Source organism: Antechinus flavipes, chromosome 4 (genome assembly GCF_016432865.1).
Source record: "Antechinus flavipes isolate AdamAnt ecotype Samford, QLD, Australia chromosome 4, AdamAnt_v2, whole genome shotgun sequence".
NCBI lineage: Eukaryota > Metazoa > Chordata > Mammalia > Dasyuromorphia > Dasyuridae > Antechinus > Antechinus flavipes.
Genome location: NC_067401.1, coordinates 485,120,316 through 485,141,821, shown reverse-complemented (window position 1 = coordinate 485,141,821; position 21,506 = coordinate 485,120,316). Strand labels below are relative to the sequence as shown.

At 42.3% G+C, this 21,506-nt stretch overlaps 1 protein-coding gene across 4 annotated transcripts in view; it reads left to right on the top strand.

The window, feature by feature from the left end:
• Positions 1–21,506, top strand: part of LRRC8D (leucine rich repeat containing 8 VRAC subunit D) — a 142,162-nt gene that overhangs the window by 35,322 nt on the left and 85,334 nt on the right. For 3 of the 4 annotated variants that reach the window (XM_052000025.1, XM_052000027.1, XM_052000026.1), the window contains exon 2: positions 3,428–3,574. The gene's annotated coding sequence lies outside the window, so the exon portion shown is untranslated. Of the gene's footprint in view, positions 1–3,044; positions 3,224–3,427; positions 3,575–21,506 lie in introns of those variants that run through there. The other variant, XM_052000028.1, reaches the window with a different exon arrangement.

Here is a 21,506-nt window from a genome sequence, read left to right as displayed (position 1 = left end):
CCGCCTGTGTCAAGGGAGCGTGTCCCCTGCTCCTCTGGCCTGGTGACGGAGGAAACATTTTGGGAACAGAGATGTCCTCGTGGGGTCAACAGAAAAATCAGTCAAAGTGTTCAAAGCTGGGGCTCCAGTGTTTATAGAAACGGTGGTGGAGAAGTTGAGTAACAGGTGGATGAAGCGAGACTGGGTGATGCAATGGAAGGAAGGACTTTTCTTGGAAGTTACAAGCCGTGGGTTCTAATCTCGGCCGGGTGGCAGTGTGACCTTGGGCCAAAAAAGACTTGAATTTCATTTTCTTCTTCTGCAAAATGAGAGAGTTGGACAAAAGGTTGCAAGTAAGTTTTCTTTTAGCTTAAAGTGATATCATTAAGGTATATGCTATTGAGCTTACATAGCATGGGGATATTGAGGTTCATATGTGTGTAGACAAACATTTGTATTTATACTCCTTAGGACCCCATTTTTGTTTTTCAATCGCGTCCAGCTTTTTGTGGTCTCATTTGGAGTTTTCTTGGCAAAAATATTGGAGTGTTTGGCTATTTCCTTCTTTAGCTCATTTCACAGATGAGGAAACTGAGGCAAACTGGGTGAAGTCACTTGGCCAGGATCACACATCTGGGAAGTGTCTGAGGCTGGATTTAAATTCAGGGCTTTCTGACTCCAGGCCTAGCACTCTGTCCGCTGTACCACCTGGCTACTTAGGATCCCACAAGGTGTTCTTATGTGTATCATATGCTTTCAGCATAGAAAAATACAACATTTGCCTGAATATGAGCCATGCTTTCCCTTGAGTTGAACCGAGTTAAAACCTGAATGCTACCTTTAGCTAGTGGTGTTTCTCAATCCATTCAGGTTTCCAGCCCGTATTCTTTTGTTATTATTGTTGTTTGTTTTGTTTTGTTTTTTAATAATAGCTTTATTTTCAAAATATGCAAAGATACTTTTCAACATTCCTTGCAAAACCTTGTGTTCCATATTTTTCTCCCTTCCCTCCACTCCTTCCCCTAGATGGCAAGTAATCCAATATTCATTAAACATGGCAATTGTTCTAAACCTATTTCTACACTTATCGTATGCAGCCCATAATGTGATATGTAGCAAATTTAGGTTTTCTGGAATATTTTTCCCTAGTACTTAAGGAGTTCTCACTTTTCCTTAAAGATGATCTCTTTCTGTAGGCTCCTTGGTTATAGCAAATGCAGTACTTTTGAAAAAGCAGCTGCCATGTAAACACCGTATGTTTTGTTGACAAATGCAGCATTTCTGTGCACATTTTAAATATGCAGAACTCTGAAAAATGCAGGTATAAATTACATCTAATTATGGGCCAGCACGGCATTTATTATAAAGTAAATTGGTATTGTTACTTGTGAGAGAAGTGTGGAAAATGAAGGAGAAAGGTATTTCCAGGGATTGAAAATGGGCTCGAAGTCCTTGAAGCTGCCCTCCCAGGGAAGTTATCTTCCCAGAGGAAGTAGCTGTCAGAGGAGGAATTGAGTTTGTGCTGAGGACGAAGGTTTGGCAGAGCCGGGATAAGTGAGAAGGTGCCGTGTCATAGGAAGAGGATGGGGAGAGGGCTGGATCCTCAAATGGTGATAGGGAGAAGTTTCAGGAAGGGCAGGAAGATAAAGAGAGGCCTTGTTGCAGCACCTCGGTGCTAGGCAGGCTTTGGATTGGCCAGGATTGGGGACAAAGTCCAGCTGCAGGTGGGCGCCGAGTCCTTGCTGGGCCCTGTCCCAGGAGGCTCTTCCAGTGCCAAGATTCTTCTCAGCCAACCTTTAATAAGGGTGCTGCCTTTTTGTGGGCCCTGGCAGGTGAGGGGGAGCTAAGAAACTGTAGCGAAGAAGCTTTCAAAACAGCATTTATCATCAGATAGAGAGGGAGAGCATTGGCTTCTGATCCACAGCCCAAGTGACCGGGAGAGTGAGCTGACGTTCATTGGATGGGCCGGAACTTTGTACCTTGAAGTATAAATGACTGTCCTGGGACTTTGTGAACTTTTGCCACCTAGTCATTTCAGGGAGGTGTGATGCCGGAGGCCGACCGACAGGTTGTTGATGATGGAAAATAGCCCGCTGTTGTCTGGTAATCGAGACATGGAGTATTCAGTTGTAGGTGAGCGAGCCCAATGATGATACGGGTCAGCTTGCAGGACCCCCAGAGATGACCCTCCTGACCTCTGATCCTCACCAGGCTCGCTTTTCCCCAGAGAACAAGCCGTCTCTTTGTTCTGCTGGAGCTCGACTCTGTACTTGAAGGGACGATCACTCTTGGGGCTCTGTGGGTCCGTCTAAAAGACATGGACCTCTGCCCCAGGCTTTCGGCCGTCTAAGAAGTTGTTTTGTCTTTGGCTGCCTCTGGGTGACCTTGTAAAATCCAGCGTGCTTTCACATGCTGGTTCAGGACCCCGGGCAGACAGGGGTCTGATGGAGCTGGATGGGAGAGGTGGGGATCGATGGAGCAGTGAATACAAATGAGGACTCACCAGGCAATTAATAACTCCATATTTTCCAGCTCCAGTCCTCTGCTGTGGAATTACCGTGATCATTATTGTTAACAATAGCGACAGCACGACCCACAGATTACCTAGATAAAGAGAACATAAACCAAGGAAATGAAGGCAATGCTAAAACTTTTGAATGAGAAGGGGTAGGACCCGGGGCTGGGGGGGGTTCGCACATAGAAACCCTGAAGCGATTTCGGTTTTGATCATGTGTCTGATGTGGATCTAGCATCTCTTAAGCACACATCTGGATGAATTAGGTGGGGCCAGACTTTACGTTGTTGTCGTTTTCCTGCCATCTGCATTCAGCTGTTTTCCCTTAAGTGTAAAAGATGTAAACAACGGCGTCCCCATACCTCTTCTTTTCATTTATTTTTTTGTTTTTTTATCTTTGTTGTGAGGGATTCAAGGGTAGTGGCAGTTAACTTGAAAAACTGGTGTGGCTTAAGTTGTGGGGAGGGGAGCGTTTCTCCCCCCCCCCCCCCAGCCCCTACCAGTTTGGGCTTTTCATCTTATTGTCTTAGGAGGGCGGCGGAGGGGGGCAGGGCGTGGGGATGCCGGGAGGGAGCAACCTCGTGTTGTCTGTGTGTGTGTTTGTGTTTGGGGAGAGCGGAGGACACCCAGCTCGGATCGGAAGCCGAGGGCTCCGAGCGCGTCTTGTAGCCTGCCTGCCAGCAGGGGGAAGAGCGTGGGGATGGAGGCAGGAGGCCATGCCGGCTCCTGGTTGGTGTCTGGGGGGAGCGGGGAGCAGAGGCGCTCCTGGGGAGGCTAGGGCTGCTCCAGCCTGCCCGGGGCTGACAATGGGGAAGCGGGCAATTATGCAACCCCGGAGCCCCCTCTCCCTCCCTCCCTCCCCAGGGCTCCGTCCCTCCCTCTACTCTGCCAACATTCGATTTCTCTCTTTCTCTCCCTTGTGTTTTCAAACAGGAAGTGCACGCTTGTCTGTAACGTGCCGCCGGGTCCCAGAATGAAGGAGTGAGGTCTCCCAGCTGCCCGCGCCGGATCCTCCGCTCCGCAGCCCGCCGCAGTTTACAGAGAGCACCCTGAGGCAAGCAGGGTAGCCGCCTGATCCAGGTAAGAGGGGGCCCGGGTGGGATGCCGAGGGACGAGCAGCGGCCCGCCGCCTCGCGGGCTGGCACTGACGGCTGCCCCCTTCTCTCAGATGTGCCTCCTTGCCCCTTCCACCGTATCACTGGATCCGGCTCCCCGCTCTTCCGAGACTTCTCCCCCCCCCCCCCCCTCTGCCGCCCCCGCCGCCGCTCTGTGAGAAGATGCTCAGCCCTGCCCGGCCGGGGTGGGAGAGGGGCGAGTGCCCATCGCGCGGTGGGCAGCCCCTGCCTGCTCCTGGCGGCCGGCTCCTCGTGCCGCCTGTGCCGCCGATGCTGCCTCTGCCGGCCTCCTCCCGTATGCTGCCACTGCTGTTCTGGCAGCTCTTTGTTCCTGGCACAGGACAATTCTTAAGGGTGATTTTCTGGATTGTGCCGGGAAGCTGCTGAAACCGGGGTTTGATTTTGGTTGAGAGGAGGTGCTGGGGAGAGAAAGCAGGGCTTGGAGGTGAAGGGGTGTGAGGGCAGGAGGAAGGGTCTTGCTCTCTTCCTTTCCCTCTGAAGGAAATGCCCGAGCTCCTGAAATGCCCCTTCTTCAGTCCAGAGAGTGAGGGGTGCTGGGCTCCTTCCTTTCTGTGGCACAGACCCCGGCCATGAGATGCAAGGGAGCTGCGCAGGGGACCTCAGGCAGAGAAAGAGAGGGGCACAGACGCATGGCATGGCAGAGCTGGGAGGGAGTTATTTAGTCTGCTGTCTGGGCTGTTAATTCTGTCTGGTTTCTTGGTCAGGCTTCCTTTGCCTAGACACAAGCTACTTTTTAAAGTGGAAGCCAGACATCTTCAGTTTGTTAAATGTTGCTCATTGCCCAGTTACCATCGATCCCAGCTTTTCTTGGCTCCGGCCAGCTTAGTGGTACCTCATGGTACCTTCTTCCATCCTAGCAAAGATGTCCCCGGGCTCAGAGAAAAGTAGCTTTTGTCTGACTCTGCTCTCCAGCCACCCTCCTGGCTCTTCTCTTCTCCCTCAAATCCCTAAATCAGTTGAACTTTTTCACCAGCCAAATCCCGGCCGTCCTGTCACTCAGTGCTGGCAGCTGACATTTATTGGGCATTTTAAGATTCTCAGAGCACTTTGTTATTCAGTCAGCAAGTACCAAGGGCCTACTGGGTGCCAGGCAGACTGATAAGTGTGGGGGATAGAAAGAGAGGGCATTTCCCCACAGATGCACCATCCTGCTTGAAGCAAACCAATGGCAGAGCAATGGGGATGAGGAAAACCAGTTTGATATGAAGTTATTTTGGACTATAAGTTGAGTTATATTAATAATTGATGCAAAAAAACAAAAAAAAAACTTGATGCATTTTTAGAAACTAATTTCCGTACATAGTAGTGATGGAAGAAATAATTTGCCCGCAGGACTATTCCCTCCCATTCGGCATCATTGTAGGAGGGCTGGGGAAGAGTGGTTGTCTTCTTATGGCTCTTGCAAGAAAGGACAGAATTCTGTTCCGACATGCACCATCTTTCCCCGTATTGGGCAATCAGGGTTCGCCCGGCGCCAGCGTTAGTTGTGATTTTTAAGAGCATGATATGGATTGCTGCCAGGAACACCATAGGTGATGAAAGATTAATTGCGATTTCATTTTGATTCCCTGGAAGAATGAGTGATGGATGGTGGCAAAGAGAACACATGGTCAGCTGGAGAGATGGCTGGACCTGGGTCCAAATACCACCTCTGACAGCTTCTTTGTATGTGACTTTGGGTAATTAATGAAGCTTCCCTTGGACTTCCATTTCCTCACCTGTAAAATGAGTTTCTAAAGTCTTTTTCAGGTCTCAAGATAGGCTTAGGACTAGAAAGGAACCACATAATCCACCCTTTTCATTTTAAGAGGGTGTCCAAGATCGCATAGGTCATAATGGCAAAGGTAGATTTCAGAATCCAAAGGTGTCACCTTTCCCACTACACCAACCTGCCTTTGATCCTACCGTCCTTTTTCCTCTATTGAACAAGGATGGGGACCCAGTCTATGATTTTATAGGTTTAGGGAACTCCCAGATGAGAAAATTCTCTCTCTACTGGTTCAGTTTCCCACCCTTTCTACGATTCACAATCTTAGTTGTCCAAAGCCCCACAAGGTTAAGTGAGTTGCTCAGAGTCACTCACTCAGTAAGTGTCATAGAAGAGAGTTGAACCCAGATCTTCCTACCTGTATTTGAAGCTGGCTGTCTATTTAAGCTACCATATTGCCATGTTAGTCATAAAAATCTTCTTCTTTATTTGTGTCCGTTTGGATCTCAAACCTCAGCCTTCTACTCTACAGCTATTTTAGGATTAAAATAATAATAAATAGATCATAGAATCCTAGGTTTATAAGAGAGAGATACTTTTTAGGTCATTTAGTTCTAACTCTTTCATTTTATAGATGAAGAAGAGACTGAGACCCGAAAGACCCCAAAACTCACAAGAAAATACAAGGTGAAGGCATGATTTGAACCCATATTCTTGACTCCAAATTCATCACTTTGGTTTCAGTAACATATATCCAAATGCACCTTAAAGAGTAAAAAAATTAATTTCATGCTTCTACTTTAGAAGAAATAGAGGAAGTAAAATAAGTCGAGGCTTTCCGTTGTCAAGAGTTTATACCGACTTATAGTGTCCTCCAGCAGCCAGAGGAAAGAAAGGATTTTGCAGAACCAGGTGGCCACCCCTTATTTTTTTATTTTATTTTTTTTTTAGGAAGGAATTTAATGGAGATGTCAGGGTTTGTGATTCTTCAAAAAAGTTGCCCTGGTATGAGAAGGGTAGACAAAGCCTGGAAGATGTAACCTTAGCCTGGTATCCACTAATGTTTTTCAGTCATTTTGTTTTAGGATCGAACCTTCAGTCTGCCCATCGCTTCCTTGGTATCCCAGGTGGAAGGTGGAAAATGGTTGTCTCACTTTTGTGCGTCACCCGAGCGATTCCTCCCAAATGACTAACTTGTGACCCAGGGGACATCCCGAGCATCATTTCAGAATGTCTTAAGCCGCTCAATAAGAGGCCGAATTAACAAATGGCAACTGAGCTCTAGAATTACTCCGAATTAGGTGTTGCTGGGTTGGCTGGGCCAGATTCCACTTTTCCCAATAATTATAACGATAGCATTAAAGAGTGGCAGGAGGATGTAGGGGGCAGAGGGCCAGCCCAGGAGTCTGGAGGACCTGGATTCAAATCTAACTGCTAATACATATTTGTTAAATTACTTGGAGCAAATTCTTCCATCTCTCGGGGTTCCTGACAACTGGGTGTGTAGACACTTCTATAAGTCGATCTAAACTCCTGACCAAGTTAAGGGGAGTTAGTTGAAGATCTGTTATCTGGAGAGGGAGTTTCCACCCAGATGAAATCATGGTTCTGAATGAATAATAACAACAATAATAATTAGCTGACAGTCATAAAGCGCACAGAAGCTTGCAAAGTGCTTTACTTTCATGATCTCCATTGTCCTCCATAGTTCTGTGAGATAAATACTAGAGGCGTTATTATCTCCCATTTTTCAGATGAAGAAACAAGCTGGGACAGAGAAAGGGAGAGAGGGGGAGAGAGAAAAGAGAGAGAAAAGGAGAGAAGAGGAGACCAAGAGACAGACAAAGGGGGAGGAAGGAAGCGATGAGAAAAGAGGAAGAGGGAAATAGTGAAAGGGGAAGGAGGAAAGGGAGAGGGAGAGAGTGGAGACAGAGAGAAGGGGGGAGACATAGGAAAAGGTAGAGGGGGAAAGGGAAAAAGGAAATGGGAAGAGAAGAGGAATGGAAAGGAAAAGAGGGAGGAGACAGATAAAGAGGGAGGGGGAAAGAGAAGAGAGAGAGAAGAGGAAAGGGAGGAATGAGAGGGGAGAAGAAAAGGAAGGAGACAGATAAAGAGGGAGGGAATAGAGATACAGAATAAAAAAGGGAAAGGGAGAAGAAGAGAGTGAAGAGAGAGACAGACAAAGGGGGAGACAGACAAAGGGAGATGCGAAGGGAAATGGGGAGAGAAAGAGAATGGAAGGGGAAAAAGGAAAGAGAAGAGAGAAGGGGAGAGGGAGAAATGAGGAGGGGGAAGGAAATAGAGAGACTGAGAGTAAGAGAGAGAAAGAAGAAGGGGGAAGGAAAGGAGACAGGTAAAGGGGGAGGGGGAAAGAAGAGAGAGAGAGAGAAAGAGAAATGAGAGGGAAGACAGAGGAGGAGAACAAGGGAGACAATAAGAAAGGGGAAGAGAGAGGGAGAGAGCGGAGAGAAACGGGGAGGGGGGAGACATAGACAAAGGAAGATGGGAAGGAAAAGGAGAGAGAAAAGAATGGAAGGGGAAAGAGGAAAGAGAAGAGAGAGAAGGGGAGAAGGAGGACTGAGAGAGAGAGGGGAGAGGAAAAGGAGGGAGGGAATAGACAGACTGAGAGTAAGAGAGAGAAAGGAGAAGGGGGAAAGGAGAGGGACAGAGACGGAGAGGGAGGGATTGAGGGAAATTGAGATTAAATGACTCAGCCAGGTTCACACAGCTGGGGAGGACCTGGGCTCTTAAGCCTGGCCTTCCTAACTCCAGGAACAGCACTCTGTCCTGTCCCATGTGAGGATTTGCCACAGACCAGGCTTTGTCTTGTTAGAATTTAATACTTCCCTGACTGTGATACCTTTTATTCCTGCTTCCCCTCCAGGACCAGATTTATCCTGGTTTCATCAGCATAGTATGTGCTAGCCTTGCCAACGCCTGGAGGCACGTTCACGCCAGTCTTTTCACTTGACCTTAAATCATGTTCTGGGATTAAGGCTTTCCTATCCTGAACGGTACGGTTGGCACATTTTAATATTTTGGAACAATAAAAAACCATGGGGTGCCAGAGGCAGTTGGGCTTCCCCCAAGAGGGCAGTGCCACCTTTTGTGGCATTATCCTTTCGGAGCTGGAAGCGACCTTAGAAAGCCCCTTATTGAGCAGATGAGGAAATGGAGGCTCAGATTGGGGGATTTGCCCTACGTGAGAAAGAGCAATCAGAATTCAAACTCAAGTCCTCTGACTCCAAATTCAGCGCTTTACGTTACTGTTGTGCACCCACAATAATAACTTATTTATTTGGTTGGAGGTTGTGAGGGGATGATGGAGAATGCGTCTGTTCGCTGACTTTGACGTCACTCAGGTGAGCCTGACTCAGTGACTCCTGCCCTAGCATTGCCAGGTCTGCCCACAGCCACCCGGACCCCCTCTCCACATCACTCTGCCTCCCAAGTTTCAGCTCAGTGTTCTGAGGACCCTAGCTCCCCCTGCCAAGAAGAGCGAGCTCAGCTGCCAACTCAGCCAGAACAGATCTGGCATCTGAGGGGCGGGGGGAGAGCCAGTCCAGGCAGAATCTTGACTTTGGATAAGTTCTTGTGCCCATATTGAGTCTCTGTAATAGGGACATCGGAGGTCCTCTGACATTTAGTAATTCTTAGTCACTGTATCTGTTATAGTTTTCTTTTCCAGAATATTTCCCTACGGGTTTTGGTTTTTTAAAAAACTTTCACCACCTCCTATTGATACAGTTGGTACCGTGTTACCAACTGGCATAAGAAGGCAGGAATAAACCCCAGAGGGCTTTGTGGTAGAAACTTGGGTTCTAGGCCCGCCTCAGACACATACTGTCTGGGTGACCTGGGGATGACATTTTGACTTTTCATTTTCCTGGAAGGCTCTCCAAAATTGTAAGTCTCGGAGAAGGTGCCCTTCTATTTATATCAAGGGAGTTTCTTTATCTAGACCTCTCCTGTAGTGAGTAAAATCAGTGCGCCAGTTCCTATCCTAATTATTCCAATCACTCCTCGCATCAGTGTCAGTATCTCGATCAGTTGGTGGCTAATAAATGTTTATAGACTCCCTGATTTAGAAGCGATGATTGCCCTAATTCTTGGATCAGGAAGGCAATTGAGAAGCTACAAGTGGGCAGTCCAAATTCTGAATGTTGAAGAGGTTTCCGGTCTGTGCCAGGATCTGTTGAAGCAACGGAGAATGTTTGGCCTGGAGAAGAGACAGGGCCTGCTTTAGCTGTATTCAGAGGGGGCATTTAAATGGCTTTGAGAGGTTATCTTGTCACAGAGGATTGATTGAGCCTCTTCTTGGGGGCCCTGAGGCAGAATTAAGCTGGAAATTTAGGCTTTTGTAAGGGAAAACCTCACAATAATTACTGCTGTTCCAAAGCAAGAGTCTTTATGGATGAGTCCAGGCAGTGACCAGCTGCCCCCTTTGTCTAGCATGGGCTGCTACCCTAGTCCGGTGTGTTGCCCGAGCGCTCCAATCCCTTGTCTAGCATGGGCGGGACATATGATGACTTCTTAGGGTTTTTGCAACTTTGAGATATGTGGGAGAAATACTGGTAAGTGAATAAGCGAATAATGAAGATTATTCTTTAATAGAGATTGACAATTGAAGACAATTAATGTTCAAGTTGGGTCTTGCCAAATTTATTTTATTTCCCACTTCTCCACCGATCTTTTTCCTCCAGAGTATAAGCATTCATTCTTTAAGAAAATCTTACTACTCGTGCGGTATACAGTATACTTTTGACTTAATTATGCATTGGAATTATGGTACTGAAATATTAGAATGTCTTCTTGTTGTATTGTTGTGAACACGGGTCCCTACAACAGAATGATTGAATATTTCACAAACACAATTTCCCTGTTGGATGGATGTTGAAATCTCATCTTAACATTTTGTGGTGGTTATTCAATTATGTTGGGCTCTTTGTGACATCATTTGAAGTTTGCTTGGCAGAGATTCTGGAATGATTTGCCATTTTCTTTTCTTGCTTTTTTTTTTTTTTCCTGAGGCAATTGGGGTTAAGTAACTTGCCCAGGGTCACACAGCTAGATTAAGTGTCTGAGGTCAAATTTGAACTCAGGTCCTCCTGACTTCAGGACTGGAGCTCTACAAACTGCACCATCTAGCTGCCCCGTGCTCATTTTTTTAAACAGATGAATAAAATGAGGCAAACAAGATTAAGTGATTTGCTTTAGGGTTACACAGCTAGTGTGATATATACAAAATTTGAGTGACATCATTTCTGGATAATCAATCATTTTGTTAATTATGGCCACCAAATAATTAATAAAAAAGAAGACCCCTCATGGAACCTACTCAGTGTTTATCTGTCTGGGAAGAATGAATGTTCCTGAGGGGAGAAATCAACTCTAATTGGTTAACAATTAGCAAGCTAATGAATATTATAATGAAAAGTGAGCCTATCCTAATAAGGAGCTGGATAAGGGGAGGACTTGACCGATTATGTGACTTTTACTGGGAGGAGAAGGAGGAAATCTTAGACATAGGGTGTACCTCTCACCAAACCTGATTCACACAATGGATGCTCCATTCCTCTTGAGTGAAGTCTGAAAAAGATTGATGAGAAAGTCAATCCAATCTCACTAATCTCATTATAGGTAGTGTCCTTCAGATGCTGGCTGTATATAACCTATAAGGGACTGATTTCTGAAGGAGGAAATAAATAGAAAGGGATAAAACTTTGGTTCCAAATCAATAATTGCTTATTAATATGAAAGAGAAATATTAATTTCTCTCGTTAGTGTCTGGGACCAATTTTGAACTCAGGCCTTTCTGGATTTCAGGCCTGCTGTTCTATCTACTGCACGACTTAGCTACCCATTCAAGTATTCTCATCACTGTTAGGTAGTCATCAAGATCAGATTTATTGTTTGGTCCCTGAGGGCAAAATCCAGAGCCAGGAGTGGAAGTTTCAAAAAAGCAGATTTAAAGGAGGGTGGAGGGGAATTTTAACAAGTTGTTTAAAAGTACAAAGTGGCTGTCCTGAGAGATGAAGTGAAGATTACAGCTTACAGGCTTGGTCACTTGTTAAAAAGTTATGTCTGGGCTGGGTTTGAGGGTCATGGAAGTCTCTCCCAACTCTCAGAATCTCTGATTCTGTAATCATATAGAAGTTCCTTCCTAGCTGGAGCTAAAATCTGTCTTCTTGTGCTTTTTGCCTATTGTTCATCACCTTCCTTGTCCTAATTGGTACTCACTTTCAGGAACAGGCAGAATAAATTCAATCCATTTTCTCTCTGAAAACCTTTTAAGTGGTTGAAGGCACTGTTCCCATCCCCCTCAAGTCTTCCCTTCTCGGGACTAGCCACAGTCTTTCTCTCCACTTGCTCTTCATGACAGAATTTCAAATCCCTGTTTATGGCTGCCATTCTCCTCTGTTTCTAGCTCTTTAATTTTCCTTTGGAAAAAGGGGTGCCCAGAATGGACAAGACAGGTCACATGGCATATTGCTGTGGTCTCAAACCAGACAGAATGGGGACAAAATAGACAAAGATCCTTATGAGCTGCAGATTGACTTAGACAACCACATATTAATAGTGTCTAGATTTTATTGTCTTCTGTATTTTGCTAAAGACTACATATTAATCTAACTACATATTAATCTGGTTCTAGTCACACTCCAGAGACTTGGGTATACTACCTTGGGTAGTAGGAAGAATGAGACCCTAGTTCAAATCCTATCCTTTTTCACTTTCTAGTTCTGTCTTCTAGCTCACTTTGTAGTTTCATTTTTTAGTTCTGTGGCCCTGGGCATGCATTTTGTCCTTCATGAACATCAGCTTCTTATCTAAGGAGGAATACCCCAAAAAGTCCATATGAGATATTCTATGAAAAGTATTTTTCAGACTTTAAAAGCTATGTAAATTTTGGTCCTTATTATTATTCAAGATAAAGTAGCAAACCAGAAATCCAGAAGACCTGAATTCAAATTTAGCCTGAGACACTTTGTAGGTGTTATCTCAGTTTCCTCATCGGTAAAATGAGCTGAAGAAGAAAATGATAAATTAGTTGTAAGTGGAGTCACAAAGAGTTGGATACTATTGAAAATGAACAACAAAAAGTATGGACACTGTACTTGTGATTGTACAAACTAAGCCAACTTTTTTTTTGTGGGGGTCAGGGGTGAGATTCTGTCACTTAATAGTACTTAACTTTAACCAACACACAAGTCCTTTCTGTATACGGTGTACCATGTGGAGAATACTCTACACTCTAGTAGAAGGATGCTCCAGATGGGTGGTATGCTGTTTTGTATGTCACTGATATGTAGAGGGGAACAGATTTTCTCAGATCCATGGAGGGAAGGAAGGCTTCTTGTGAACTGTAGGATCTGGGAGGACTTCATGGAGAAGAGAGCACTCTAAAATCCTAGGGTTTTTTGTTTGTTTGTATTTTAACCTCCTAGCAAAGGAGAGCCACCTTAAGTGCAGCCAGTGGAGTGTGGGTTCCTCCAGGACTGATTCATGTTTGTCTTTCATGTAGCCCCAAGGCCTGGCACTAAGTTGGTGCTTAAAAGCTGTTGAATTAGAGGAGAGTAAGGTGACTTTTACCTGAGGAGAATTTTGAAAGGCTTTGTACTCTCTCCTTGGTTGTAATTACCTCCAGGGCAGGGATGACCCCAGAATCTAGCTTACTAGTAATAAGTGCTTAATTAATATTTGTTGAATCATTGTTGCAAAAAGGATAGTGTTTTAGGTTTGGATTTTTTTTTGTGGGGGGAGGGAGGGGTTGGTCATTTGAACACTTCCCATCTAACTCATGTGAACTTTATAGAGGTTCCTATCTCCCTTTCTAGGTAGCCCACAAAATCCATTTAAAAATCAGTCTTAGAATTTGGCCATGGGGTTCTTCAGATAGCTCACAAATTCAGCTCTGGGAGCCATGATTTCTTATTTATTAAAGAGAATTGGAAAAGTGAAGGGCCTTCACAAAGTCATATAAAATTTGTCCAGAATTGGAATTTAAGTACAGTTGTTTAAGATCTTGAGTTGTGCTTACGCAGGCAGGCCAATGAACAGGGCCTGTTGGAATTGTTCCTCCAGAGTTCCTAAGTCCAAAAGAGGGTGATCTTTTTCTTCCTTTGTCCATCTCCTTCCTCCCCACACTATAAATCTGTTCTTTTCTCATCACACATAATGCTATTGAATCACTATCAATAAGGCTTTAGAGACAGAACAGTACATAGAGAGGATGCTAAGCTTCTAGTCCAAAGATCACATTCATTGATCTTGACCCTGGACTAGGTGTTTGAACTGTTATGTCTCAGTCTCCTTTCCTGCAAAATGAAAATCATGATATTTAATACTTCATCATATAAATTATTATAAAGATAAAGTAAGATATTCTAGAAATAATTTTTTTTAACAGCATAGTGTCATAGAAGAGTGTGTAGGACCTGTTGATTTGTATTTTCATTAACGTGTCAAGATATTTTTTCTAATAATAGTAGATATGAATTTGGACTGATGTTTTTAACCATAATGGATAAAGAGCTAGATCTAGAGACTCATCTTTCTGAGTTAAAATCTGGCCTCAGATATTTCCTAGTTGGGTGACTCTTGGACAAATTACTTCATTCTTTTTGCCTCAGTTTCCTTATCTGTAAAATGAGTGGGAGAAGGAAATGGCAAACTGTATCTTTGCCCAAAATACTTCAGATAGGTCACAATTTGGATATGGCTGAAACAGCTGAACAGCAATTCAACTACAAGTTTTTATGAAGAGTCTACACTTGTGCTAGGATCTGCTAGACCAACTTAAATAAGTATGTTCAGCAAACATATTCTGTTGGGGGGAAGCAGGATTGTTTATATATGTTTATATTTATGTTCTACATACATACACATATATACATGTGTGTATATATGCATACACACACATATATATATATATACTATCTGTTCCTATGTTCTTCTACCTATATCTTCTTGTATCCCTATGAAAAACCTCTGAAGAAGGAAAAAGGGGAATAAGAAAGGGACAAGCATTTATTAATTCTATTATGTATCAGGCTCTGAGCAATTTTATTATCTCATTTGATCTTAGGAAAGTCCTAGATCTAATTCTTTTATTCACTGTCTGTGTAACATTGGCTAAATCTCCTGCTGACTCCCATCCTTTACTTCTTCTATAAAATGAACTGGAGTGGGTTGAGCTAGATTAGCTATTATACTGTGGTCTGTAATCTTGTTTTTTTTTTTTAAACACTGATAACTACATTTCAACATAAGTGGTTTCTTTTGTAATCTTACATATTTTATTTTATGCATTGAAAAACATTATTCTGGAAAGACGTCTTCAGTTTGCCCAAAGAGAGCTCCATGACATATTAAACCACTTTTGATATTCTTTGGATTAAAAAAAAAAAAATAGATCCAGGATGCAGCTCCAGATTTCCATCCTATAAAGTTGTAGGTAAGTTTTTGTTGCCTGAGGCAGGGGTCACCCTGCTCCTGAACACCTTGGTAAGGTATCCAGATTACCTTTTGACCGGTAGCACGATGTAGATGAGATGGTTTACTGAGGTTAGGACTATGATCTGTGACCTCGGAACAGAACCGAGTTAACTGACTTGCAGAGAAGTGACTGTAATCCATCCTGCTGTCAGCGCTTGAGAGATAGATAGTGTGCCGGAATCAGGGTAGTCTGGTGGAGGGAAGGAAGCCGAGCCTGTATGGTGAGTGTTTCTGCTTTTTAATTTTGTGAAGGAGGCTGAATAATCTGAGTGAGTCATAAATCAAAACATTGAGGCTACTTCCCAAGAGGCAGCTTATTAAGGTAGAAAGAACACTGAACTTGGCTTCCAGAAGAGAACATTGAACTTGGACTCTGGAAAGAGAACTCTAGCCTTGGATCTCAGAAAAACTTGGATTTTCTAGGCTTGCCTCTAACATGAACCGCTGTGGGCAAGTCATTTATTTTATTTCACTGAGCCTTGCTCTCTGCCCCTGTTGAACAGCAGCAAAGTGGGGATAATCATAGCTGTAGAACTTACCTACCAATCAGGATTGTTTTGAGGGCTGGCTGAGATATATTGCAGGCAGGGCCCTTTATAAACCTTAATGGGTTGAGTAAATGTCAGCCTTCATTATTATAGATATTGTTGTTATTCTCATCATCCTCACAGGTGGCTGGATAAGAGAGCAAGCAATCTTGATAAAAGCCAAATCATACTGGTATACATTATTTTTTTTTCCTTTTTATCCTGAGCTTAACCATAATCAGCAAATATTCCAATATACAAAGAACATGAAAGAGCACTGTAGAATAAACATTGATTGCATCCCATTTTAAAGTATATTTTAAATTTAACAAAGTCATAATAAAATTGCCCTATTTGTCTATCCTGTGATTGTGTTCTTCATATTTTAGTGTGATAAATGCTCCTTTATTTCTTTTTGATAATTTTTATGCACTCTATCATTTTGCACTCTTAACCTACTCCCTAGTAGAAGCCCTCCCTTGTAATATATAAATATATATTCAAGCAACAAATCAACAAACTGCCCATTTCTGGAAATGTCAGTGTATCTGTCTTATTCTACACCTCTATTCCATTGCTCCCATATCAAGAAGGCACAGATGGCTGACTTCATCATCAGCCCACTTCTAAAATCATGATTTGGTCTCTGTGAGGGTCAGAATTCTGAGGTCTTTCAGAATTGCTTTGTTATACAAAATAATCCAATTCTTAATGCAGTTTTAAGCTTTAATTTTTGCCTATTTAAATTGTTCTACTAGTTCTGCTCAAGTCTTTCCAAATTTCTCTTGTTCTTTTTTTTAAGGGCACAGTAATATCCCATTAAACTCACCTGTCACAATTTGTTCAGCCATTGTCCAGCTGATGGGTATCCATTTTGTTTCCAGTTCTTTGCTCCATCTGAAAAGTGCTCCCCTCTCTCTTTCTTTCTCTCTCTTGTCTTTGTCTGTCTCTCCTTTTCTTCCTCCCTCCTCTTTCTCCCCCTTCTGTCTGTCTATGTATGCATGTAGAGGTATATCTGATTCCTTTCCCTCTACCCTTTTCTCTCTTTGGGGTATATCTAATATTGCTGTGTGGGTTCTTTCGATGGCAGATTCACCTGCAGTAGCTTTTGGAAGTCAACAGCAAAATATGTGGACAGCTGTCTGATAATAGGTTTCTTAAGCATCATCTGTTGTATCTGAATGTTGGAAAGGGGGAGGCTGTAAGTCTGAGAAAAGGAAGTGAGCAAGGAACACGTTTTAGTGAAAGGAGGATTTGTGGGCAGGGTGCTTTCTTTCCCGCCTCTTGCCATGTTTTGTGGTTCTCTGAGGGACAATAGATTATTTTGCCACCTCATAAATGTAGTTCCTTAGGACTACTGCTGGTTGGGATGGGATTTTCCCTCTCTTTATTTTTTTTTCTCATACTATTTTTCCCCCCTTCATCTCCCTTCCAATGCAACACTCCTTCCTGCAAAGAGTACTGGGGATTATATCAATAATCATAATAGAAGAAAGTTTGGGCATATTTACAGCAAATTTTCACCATGATCAAGTCCTCCTAGGGGATGTCCATCAAGAGGATGAATTAGAAAGAATTTGAAATACATTATTACATTATTACTCTGCCTTAGATGTCTCTCCATAGAGATGTAAACTCTTCACACCTAGTCTACTTGATGAAAGTAGAAATTTGAAGAGAGACTGAAGTCTGAGCAGAGAAAATTCAGATGTGTTCTGTTTTACCCTTGGATAATGCTTTCAGGTTCACAAAACATTTCCTTATGATAACTTTGTGGGACAGATAGCACAAATATTATGTTTTACATATGAAGAAATGAGTCCTAAAGGGTCCTAAAGGCTCTCCTGTGGTCACACAGCTAGCAAGAATTGGAGCCGATATTCAAAGCTAGATTTCTATCTTCATTCTTCTTTTGGATCACACTGGTCTTAATTCTAATCTTAATTCTTTTTTTCTAACTCAATTTTCTAATTCCATTTTGAATGCTAATGCCATTTCTAATCCTAATTTCTTTCACATCCTAACTCCATCATTTACTAGCCATCTACTCTTGGATATCATTTCCTCATCTCTAAAATACACCTAGCAGGACTTCCAAGAAGCATCATGGGATATTAGGCAAAGGGTTGGTTTTGATGGTCAGGATCCAGTCCTGCCTCTGAAATACAGGAGGTGAATGGAAATCTCTTAAACCCTTCAGACAATTTCCTTAAACTGAACAGGAGCTGCTGACCTGTATCTGTGCAAGAGGAAGGAATTTCTACCCTGGGAATACTCTGAACAGAGGAAATAATGGGTTCCTGAGCAAAATAATGATGATAATACGTTGATGACCACATAAAGTTGTTAGGAGAAATACTTTGTCAGCTGTAGAGCCCTTCATAAAAAGCATTAACCTCACTTTCTGGAAAAGAAGGCATCCTTGGGGAGGAGATGCTTTGGAGATTGAAGCTGCTCTTCTCTGAGGGAGAAGCTTTCAAAGATGAATGAGTGTAGATCAGAAGTCTGTATCCACCATGAGAAGAGCCCCAGGAACTTAAACAAGTGATGCGGTACTATAAAAATAAAAGACCAGTAAGATCTGGAGGAGCAGGAAGGTGGGGAGACGTGCCGAATACTCCAATCCTTTTCTGTGCTGTTTTACACCAGATAGAAAGCTGGACATTTTCATTTTGCCCAATTAAGTTTTACACAACTTGTTAAATGCTTGGAAAATCCTTTATAGGACCGAAACATGGTCCAACAGGTTTTATAATCTACTTAAAAAGAAGTTCACCCTTTCAGAGAAAAGTAACCTGGTCTTTTTTTTTCTTGTATTTCTTTCAGAAAGTCTCAATTGTTCCTACTAATTAACAGTTCTTCAAAGTGAAACATACTTAGTATTTTTTTTAAATAAGTGAGAGCAGAATATGAAAACCACCCTTAAGCATGTTCTTCCTTTTCCTGAGAGACAGCAGGAAGGATTTGATTTCTTAAAAATAGCCCCAATAGCTTTACTGTAAACTCAAAACATTAGAGATCAAAGATCCTAAGATCACAAAGATGGAAAATTATTAAATCACTTTTCTAACCTCAAAGGACCTTACAGTGATATTTTTTTTTTGTGGGGGGGGGGGGAATACGTAGGACAACAAGACATAAATGCGCAACATAGGAAAGTGTACACTGGGGAAATGTACAACTTACATTGCATAAATTCTCTTATCTCAAGTGTTGATTCCCTCGGTGGCCATCAAGGTTCATTTCCTGGCCAGGCCAGATTTACTTGGTCAGAAGCATATATCATGACCAAGTTGGACACATGGTCACATACAATGGCCTGGAAAGGAAAGGGAATGAACCAACATTTTGATTTTCCTCTAACCTGACCCATAGCCACATTTCCTTGAATCTAAGTTTGCCATATCTCTGAATTCTTTTTCCTCATATTTTTTTCTCCAGTAGAGTGACCAAGAATGGTAAAATAGCATATTTTGATTGCCAAAGTATATGATAAGATGAATCTGCCATAATGTTAAATCTACGATAGAATTAATAGAAATTCACAGCTCTATAGATTGCAGTCTTTAGTTCTGAAAGTCTCTGAGATAGACAATACAAACATGTTCTTGTCATTTTATAAATAAGATAGCATTCATATATACACATATGCATTTGTGTATGTGTGTGTGTCTGTCCATATCTATACACACATATATAAAATGATGGCAAATAGCAGATATAAATTGTTGGGTCATTTCAGTCATGTCCAGCTCTTGGTGATCCCATTTGGCCCCATTTAGTGTTTTCTTAGTAAAGATACTGAAGTGATTGTCATGCCTTTCTCCCAGTGAAGAAGCTGAGGCAATTAGGGACTCTAGTAAGTGTCTAAAGTGGGATTTGAACTCACAAAGATAAATTTTCCTGACTCCAGATCTGGTACTCTATTCACTTCATCTCCAAGCTAGCCCAGCAGGCATATAGCAAATGGAAATTCAAAGAGTTTAAATAGGTTGCACTCTTGTGAGTACCAACTGGATTCAAACTCAGTTCTTCTAAGTCTTGAGTCTAAGACTTTTTCCACTCTCCCATTCTCTTTTTGAATCAGTGAAATAACCAGGAAAAATAAGCACATCGTTAACTTCCATCCAGAAAGAAGAGAAAAAACAAAATCTAAATGAGATAGTTGATTACTTTTCAGGCTGCCAGATCTCATTTTAGAAATGTTCAAGATATACTTTGCTCAATCAATCACTGAGTTATTAAATTTCTGTTTATATGTCAGGCACTGAGGATGCAAAGAAAGGCAAAAGATTATTCCTTACCTAGAGGAACTAATAATCTAATGAGAGCATCGACATGCAAAATAACTATGTACAAACAAGCCAGATACAGGTTAAATTAAACGTTATTTAGATATTATCTGTTGGTATCTAGATATAAATATGCATTCCAGAATAAGTCAGGGCTTAAGAATTTTGGTCTGTCTTTATAGGTTTAAACAAGAGAATGTGTGGTATTTTGGATAGAGTTCTGATCCTGGAAGATCTTGGGTTCGGGTCCCACTGTGGACATTTAATAGCTGTGTGATGCTAGTTATAATGATTAATTCCATATACAGTAAAACCTCTATTTCCTGGAACCCAATTAACTTGAATGTTTCTGCACTGGACTTGGAGAATAAAGAAGCAATTCAAAATAAAATACAGCAGGAATTCAGTGTAAAAATGACAAATCACCACCCACAACCCAGATGTCCTGTTTTCAGCTTCATACAGTTGGATACTCATCAGCATCAGGAGTTGACAAATTCTGGCACCCATGCCAAAGGCAGGAGAGAGTTGGGTGCATTTCCAGTGAAACATGACTCCCTCATTTTGGCCACATGCACTTTCCTTGTTGCCTTTAACAATTCTCCGTAGACTTCAGTGGTACCCTATTGCCTTCAGGATGAAATACAAAGTGCTCTGTTTTGGCATCCAAAGCTGTTCATTGCCTAGCTCCTGGCCTTCCCAGTCTTCTTGCACCTTATACCCCAACATGGACCCTTTGATCCAGTGCCCTGGATCAAAGAATCCTTCTGGCTTTTTGACAAGTAAGACATTCCATCTCTTAGCTCCTCGTATTTTCTCCTGCTGGACATTCCCTCCTCTTCTCCATCTATCTTTTGCTTCTTTTTGTACCCCTGATGCTTAGCACAGTGTCTGCCACATAGTAGGTGCTTAATAATGCTTATCAGTAGTTTAATAATTGAAGGAAATCTATACTACAGTTAGAGCAAAAACAAAGGTATAAATCTGTTGAGGGGTTTCAGGCTAAGAACCCTTCCTCTACAGGAAGATATAACAAAAATTCGTCTTTAAGCTGTTGACATGAACAATGAAGATTAAAACATAAAGGGATTATGAACCCCCCCAAGCAGAGGGGCTCCGTTTCCTGAGTGTCATAGTTAAGGACCAGCCTTGTTCAGAATGTTAGCTCTTCTCCATACATGGGAGCCCTGGCACTGCTAGAGAAACAGCCATTATTCTTGCTATAGTGTCAATTATAGTAGTTGTGTGTTGCATCATTTCTAATAATAATAATAATAAATCCGGTAGGGTTTGAAGAAGGCAGACGGTTTAGTGAAGAGAAAAAAGTGAGCTATGAAGTCTAGGCTTCAGAGCAGGCCATTAACTTCTCTACCTGGGTGATTTAAGGCGAGTCACTTAATTTCTAAATGTCTCAGGGGCATAATACTACCTGCTATTTGCCTACCTCGCAGGATCATCAGCATGACACATGTAGCATGCTTTTAGCTTTTTGGAAGGATGGGTTCTGTAGAACAACATAAGAGTGATTTTCAAATAGTTCTTTTTTTTCCTGTTGAAGAATCAGATCTCCATTTGATTTTATATAACATCAAAAAAGAGATCACATTTGGAGGGTGAAGAAAAACAACAACAAAAAAAAATGTATTAAAATGAAGATAAAGATTTTAAAAGTAGCATTTATTGATTATTAAAAACAAACTAGAAGCATACCCTTAAATAGGTTTTCTCTGGTCTAAAGAAGAGTTCTGAATTGAAGTCAGAAGATTCAATTTCAAATCTTGCCTATAATGATTATTACCTTTGTGATACTGAGTGCAAAATAGGGTTGATCTCTGAGAACTATTTAGGTCT